Genomic DNA, 7,651 nt, shown 5'->3' with positions numbered 1-7,651 from the left:
CCTCAGTTATTTATAGGGGCGGTGGATCCCATAGCAACAGGCGCGTCACCGCCTGGCCGCCTGCCACGCTGCACGCTCGGTAACTGCTGGCCCCGGCCCCGGAGGAGGCACCCGGGGCGGGTGTGCCGGTGCGGTGCCCCGCCGAGCCGGCCGCAATAAAACCGGGGCTTTGCTGGGGAGGGAGGGGAGCGGGCTGCCGGGCCCCGCAGGTGAGCTCGGGGCGGATCGGGGCCCGCCGTGGCGAGGGCCGCGGGATGGCAGCGGGCACCGCGCAGCCCCGGGGCGGGGGGGGCCGCGGGGACACACGCGTGTGCCGGGACGCTGCCGCTGCCTCCCGCCGGCCTGGGCCCCGGCTCCCGCGCCTGAGAGCGGGGCTCGGGGCTGACGGTGCCGGGGGTCGCGAATCCCGCCTGGGTGCCGGTTCACCCTTGGGGAAAGGAAGGCAGGAGGGGGTTTTCCGAGTCCTTTTGCCAGGGCAGGGGAAGAGCTGCCACTGGCAGGCAGATCCCGTTACGCTCCGGCCGGCCGGCGCCCGGCTGAGCGAACCCCGCGGGCAGGCCGCGCGGGCCGTGGGGCGGCGCGGGGCGAGGCGGGCGGCGCGGGCGCGGGGCAGGGCGCGGGGCCCGGCTCCCTCCCGGCGGCTGCGAGCAGCCGGAGCCGGGCAAACGCGGAGCTCCCCTCCCCATCTCTTCGTGCAGGGACGACGGCCTCAAAGTTTGCCTTGGCGTATTTGCTTTACCGATGTGGTGCAACCGTCAGGGTACACAAGCGACAGGGAACCTGTGCGCTGAGACCAAAGGGGGCCGTATGTGCCGCGGTTCAGAAGGCAAGTGCGATACGTGCACAGAAACATGGAATCCAAATGTGTTTAGAATGGCGGGCCGAGTTTGGGAAGGAAGACTGAATCTTGATGTCCGTTTTAATTAAAGACACCCACCTTGGGAATCAAACTTATATTTTCACTCTCTTACTCCCACATTTACCTGTCTACAAGCTGGTGATTCATCCCCAGAATAAAGGACATTAATTTAAAACAAAACATATAATTAAAGGAAGTAGGAGTGTCCTTCACCTCAGTAAAGAAGACCTAGCACTGCAGGGAAAATGACACTGCCTCTTAGAATAATGTGAAGCAATCCTGCGGTGTGGGAAATATTGTAACGTTAAGCCAGAGGAACAGGTATTGCATTATACGATTCAAACAGTCAACTGTTCATAATGTTCAAACCTCAGAAGTTCGAAAAGAGGAAGAATTCAAGAATCAGTCAGTGGATCATCGGACTTTTTCTTTCTTTTATTTTTTTCGTTTGCTTTTTCTCTTCGCGTTTTAAAAGGATTTTTTCTTTCTGTAACAAAAGTACCCTAACAGGTTTTCAGGCTTCAAATATTTCTAGTTCCATCTTTATCTACCAAGTTAATCTTTGGTGAATGCACCAGAGATTAAATTGGAGCTGGGCCTGGCCAGAGAGCTGGGGCTGGAGGTAGTAGTTGGAGCCCATACCTTCATAATACAAACATCTGTATTGGGTGCAAATACTGGCAAGTTGCAGTGAGCCAGGGCTTGTTCTTCTGGCTGTTTACTCCCTCATTCTGCATCTTTATCCCGCATTCTGATCTGGCAGTTACATCCAGCGGCTGCCCTAACTGGCCCTTCCAACTGAACTCTTGAAAATCAGTCTCATGTGCTTCCTACCTCCAAAACATCTCAGGGACCCACAAGCAGAAGGTCTCCTGCTGTGGTGGCCTGCTGAAATGCATGGTTGGTCTTTCTTGGCATTACCCCAACAGGTCTCCAGCTTGCCACAGCCGTTGGCTACAACCGAACGCTAAAACTGGTTGGTAAATTTCCCGGGCGATTTTTCAAGATATTTTTGGAGATCCTAAATTTGCCCTTTTCAAATTTCTGCCCTATTCTCTGCTGCTCTGCAGCTGAAAGTTGTTCTCTGGCCGGGCCGGTCTTCCCTAACAAAATAAAACGTCTGTGCAACTGTCATGTGAAACAGATTATATCAGGGATGGTGTGGCCCACACCTCCTTTCCAGGCCAGTGCTGAGTAATCCCATAGTCACCAAGATCACACGTCAGCCAGGGTGGTAATTGAGGTTGGATGCCCAGCTTGTCCCCTCCTTCCCCTCTCCCCCTCACCTCCCTGCTGTACCTGGATCTCTTTAAACTTCCTCCAGCTCACCTCAAATCCCAACATCCACTCTCATGGAGCCGACGTCCGCTCTCAGCTTCTCATGGGAACCTTGTTGGCGGGACTAACCACTTATCCAAAACCCTAGCGTTTGGCAAGCAGGTTTTGAGCTAACTCTGGTCTCTTTTAAATTGTTTCTGCACTTGTCATGACAAATGCATGGCCAGAAATGGGGTTTTTGAAATGGGAACAGGTGCAGAGCGAGGCTCGCACCACAGAGGATTGGGTGGAGGTCTGAACACACCGAGTTCTGTCCCTGCGAGTGCCACGGCTTGGCCTGGACAGATGTGCAGAGGCTGCTAATAATCGTCCTGGAAAACCTCCTCAGAGAGATGCTTTAGACAGGAAAAGAGATGCAGACATTCCTGGTGAAGGGACCCGGGCACTGGTCCCACTCTGAAAAACCCAAGGGCAGCAGCCCTTCCGGTGCACATCCCCCAGCAGAGAAATTTTCAGCAGAAAGGCAGCACTTCTGTGAAAAGCACCTTCTTTCTAGTGATTTCATTATTTCTTTTTTTCAGAACTAGTCAGCTGAGGAAGGAGACAGCATAACTCACAAATTACTTAGTAAGAACATCAAGATTTTTGAGCAGAAAAAAAACTGATGCAATAGAATCCAGATTCCTCTATGTTAATGTGTGAAACAATATAGATACTGGGAGGGTAACAGAAGGATACCAGAACGGTGAAAAGGTGGAGGGAAGAATCTCATCCTCACTGCTCCTTTCTGTCGTGAATTAAATTCTACTCTCCAGTTTCCCGTTTGTACTGTAGAAGCCACAACTTTCCAGCTCCAGGCTCAGACCTACAATAAAGCATTGCAGAAGCATTTTCTTCCTGGAAATTGTCTCCTTTTCCAGGATTTCTTGCAAGCTCTCCAGTTCATGCGCTCCAGGTCTACAGCAGCTGTCTCTGGAAGGACACCAGCTTTGGGGAGATGCTGTTAGTTTAATGGTGACAGCTCAAACACTAAAGTGTTTATAAGAAGTTCTGTGGACTGAGGATCATGCTCTAGAAAAAGGCTGGCTGTAATTTCTGATTCTTCTTGCTGCAGACTTGTCTCGTGTTATTTGCCTTGCAGTAGCTCTTAGCAGATCAGCAAGATCAGAGCTGCAACACGCTAAACCCAGTGTGAACACAACTGCTCATCAATAGACCTGCAGTCTAAAACAACATAGAGGGGCAGAAGAGGGGCAAAGAGGAAAGAAGTTAGTGCCAGAAGTTGACAGTTGCATCAACGAACAAGATGCTGTAGGTTGTATGTTGGAGGTGAGCTAAAGAGGAGGATGTGAGGGGTTCCAGAGCAGAGCAGTATCCATGCATGTGGGCAGGCTGGGAGAGAGCACAGAGGTGGTGTGGGAAGGTCTCTGGGGGGTAGGAGGGGACCTTGCCTGAAAGACTGACCTAAGTGGAGCAATGTTGCAATAAAGGCTGCGAAATAGAGAAGTAAAATTGAAATTTATTTCTGAGCATGTTGTGCGCTCTGTTTTTTCTTCTTCCTAGCCCCAGATCCCTCTTTATACAGCCGCACACTTTACGCCAACAACAGCTCGTAAGTTGTACCTGGCAGAGGCCAGATTTCAATCTATTGCTTTCCATTTGCCCTTCTCCGCTGTAAAAAACAGCACTTAAGAAATGTCAGACAGGGACAATGTCTCAACTCAGAGAGAGGTTGGCTCTCCTTCCGTCTCCTCCCAGCTCTTAGACCAGGCTCGAGACTTTGCCTCATTTTAACATAAAAACCGATTGCCACATGCTTCCCTCTCTTCTGAAACCGCAGCTGCGATACTCTGCCTTGCAGTCCCCAGTGGCAGGGAGCTCCCCAGGCGGCTGCAGGCCATGTCTCCTGGCCTCCTTCGGTTCTTTTGTTACAGCCCAGAGTCCTCCCCCTCCCTAAGTGCTCCCTCACCCCTTGTTCCCATGTGACATGGTGATGCTCGGGTATTTGTTGGTCTTCTGCTGATTTTTCTGCTCACCTCTGACCTAGCATGCTTGGCCTTTGCAGTGCTGGGTTGCTCAATCCCCACTTTATCTACGGGCTGCTCTTTGCCCTACCGAGTGCTGCAGAGACGACACCTGGAGATTGGCACCGCTGCCTCCAGCCGGTGGGACAACATGAGTGAAATACCTTCCCCTACCAGTCTGAAAATTTTCCAGAGCAAATTGGAGGTCAGAGCACCCACTCTGTGGCTCAGCGAAAGAAAGAAAAGGAGGGAGAGCCAGAGTGCACACAAATGCCCCTGGAAGTGACAAAGCAGAAGCTACAGTCTCCAGGCCTGTGTTGCAGAGAAAGTCCATGTTGAAGCCATTTGGCTGGCAAGACGTGGGCTTTCTTTCTGATAAATACAAAGCGATATCACTTCTGGTAAAGAAGTGACTTTGTATTTTATGAGTAGCCTGGTTCCTTGTATGCAAAACAAAATGGCAGAGAAGCTGCTGTCCACTAATTTTCCAGAAGTTCTCCATAGTTGTCTGACATTTCCTAGGTATTGATGAATTTGTTACAGATCACACGTTAATGCTTTTTTCTAGGGTATCCAAGCTTTCAAAAGAGCCATCAAGGGACTAGGAACCCTGTCCTTCTAGGAAACCCTGCCAAGTGTCAAAAGTTCCCAGTAAAAGGAGCTGGTAATTCATTTAGGAAATTTCTAAAAGAGGAGAACTATTCAGCGGTCCTGAGGCTGCAGGCCAGGTAGCTGGAACTCCATGGGTTGTATTGCCAGGGGCAACATAAACCAAGGGAAGCCTTAGAGTGACGGGAGAGTGGGCTTAAGTGAAGAATTAAAAGGTTTTTCTTCATTAAAAGCATTAAAGGTCTGTGCCCTAGACTGTACAATTACTTCTTTTTCATCTGCCCTCCTCTTGTTGTCGAGCACCACGGGGAAAGTGGGGCTGCCAGGGAATCCGTTAGGACTTGTTGGTTGTGAGTACCGGCATCTGAGAACAGCCCCTGGGCTGGCCTGTGTCATCTGGCAGCTGGCCTTGGTGGACTGGGTACCAGATGGGGACAGCCACAGTGTACCTACTGTCCTCCGCATACCTCGCTTCTCGGTCCCCGTCATCTCCCTGTCTGTGCATTTATGGCTTTGGACGGGAGCTGCAGGAGTGGCTATTCCAGCTCTCCCACCCACTGACACTTTCCCAAGCCAGAGAGAGTCCGGCAAGGGAGCTGCAGCCAGTTTCTGCTCCCTTCGTGCCTTGTGGCTCAGGAAGAGGCCAGAATCGCCTACGTGAGGGGAACAGGCCAGAGCAGCGGGTCTGCGCTGCTGAGCCAGTCTTGGTGGGCAGCTCTCAGGTGCAGCGGTGTGAGGGCGGAAGTGTATAGAAATACAGAGGTATAGAAGTATATAGGAAACTAGAGGTGATCCGACGGGTGCGAATTCACAGGGGGAAGCCGTAGCCAGGGCTGTGCCGATGGAAATCATGGCGCTCGTGTAACCCGGGGAGGGAGGGCCGGCTGCCTTCTGGCCCCGCTGCTCTCGACCGCGCTGCTGAGGCTGCAGCCGCTGGTGGCAGGAGGCCGGTGAAGGATCGGACGGCGACTGCTACGAGGAACGTACAAAACCTCGTTGTTCGGGTGACGCCTGTAACAACTCGCTAGCAGAGGGCTCTGCACCTGGAAGCGAGGAAGGCTTTCCCGCGGGTGCCTCGGGGGCAGAGTGCCCCGTGCCCCGTCGCCGGGCTGGCTGCGGCGGGGGCCGCTCGCCCGGGCGGGGCTGCCGCGAAGCACGGCAGCGTGGGCAGGGCCAGGGGCTCCCGCACGCCGCGCTCGCCAGCCTCTCGGAGGCACGCGCCGCCCGCCCCGCCCGCCGCTCGGCCCCGCCCCGCCCGCCGCTCGGCCCCGCCCCGCCCCGCCGGGCAGCGCCGCCGTCACCTGGCTTGGAGCGCCACCTAGCGGCGCGCGGCGGCGCCGGGGCGGGGCCGGGCCGCTGGCGGGAACGGGCGGCCCGGAGGCGTGCCGGGCCGGTCTTTCCGAACTCCTCGGGCGGCCTGCCACCCGGGCGAGGCCGAGTCTTCCGGAGCCGCGTCCCCACAGACTTCTCAGAACGCGGGGGACCAATCTGCCGGCGCTGCCCGCGGGGGGGGAGGCCCCGCTCCCCCTGTCCCCCGGTGCCACCGGGGCCTGGCAGATGGCTCGTGCCCAGGGTACCTAAGGACAGCGGGGACCTGAATCCGGACAGTACGGCAGGGCTTGGCTGTATGCCACCCCTAAATAAACTAGCCAGGCATTTAGCTCTTTCAAAGGCCCCCTCCTGGCAGCACGGCCTGTGATACTCCGACACGGTCCTGATCTTCTCCAAGTAGCATCAGGATTGTCCTGCGGAACTGCTCCCTTAATACAGACTTCTGTTCAGCGTCCCGGCCCCCTTGTCCCACGCTGATACCTGTACCGGGTCACCAGGAGGTTGCCTGATACATCACCGCGCTTTGAAGGTGGGTTCCTAAAAGGCGTTGCACTCGCGCGATGCAGAACCCTCCGGGCTCCACCCTTCCTTGGGACGTGGTGGTACGGCGGCTGTACCAGCTCTCGGGGTTTCACCGCAGTCTATGAACGAGGTTACTGTTCCTCGCTCCTCGCCCGGACAATGACAAAATGAGGAGCGTTCTTCAGATGTGTCCCGAGTGTTGGCTGGTCCCTAGGAAAGGACCGAACCCTCTCCTCGATGGTCTTCTGTCTTGACACGTTGCGGTGAGATCAGAAGGGGCTTCAAAGCACCCTTTCTTTTTGCGGGGTTTGTCTTTAGGCAGCTACACTGACGTTGCTGCAGAAAGATGCAGCTTTATTCCAGGCGATACCAAGGCAAAACTAATAACCATTTTCCAAGAGAATTTTATAACCCGTCCGAAGCCAAACCTTGCTAGCAATTTGCTGCTTTCTTCATGCTGACAGCGCTCTTTCTTGACAAAGCGAGGTGACTCACAGATGTTGGAGGTATCTTGGGAAACACTCCCAAGAACCACACCTCAATTAAAACCGTTCATATCTTTCCTCTAATTTACACATTCATAATGGGGATATGGTCACATACCTCAAAACCCATTTCAAGGTGCCATATCCTCCTGAACTGACGTTCCTGCATTCACATTTACACCACTCCCGTACTGACATTACCGAGCTCACTTGACCCCAAGAGGACCTTAGCAAAACCCAAGACCCTCACAAAGGTCTAATGAAAACATGGGCATCCCTCGACGCCAGAACATTCCCGTCACTCAGTCCGAACACAGCCCGGTCCGACAAATTGAGGCACCCCAAGCTAATGCCTTTAATTGGCTTATTACCCAATTAACAGAAAACAGAAAAATCCCCCCTCAGATAGATACCGTCTTCTGCGTCAGCAGCAAATCATTATCATTTATAGTTTCCAGAAGTTTTGAGATACATATATATATATATATATATATATATAAAACTCTTGATGAGTCCAGGACTCATCGAGTTCCTGAGCCATT

The sequence above is a fragment of the Mycteria americana genome, chromosome 14 (assembly GCF_035582795.1).
Source record: "Mycteria americana isolate JAX WOST 10 ecotype Jacksonville Zoo and Gardens chromosome 14, USCA_MyAme_1.0, whole genome shotgun sequence".
Classification (NCBI taxonomy): Eukaryota; Metazoa; Chordata; class Aves; order Ciconiiformes; family Ciconiidae; genus Mycteria; species Mycteria americana.
This window is presented reverse-complemented; position numbering follows the sequence as displayed.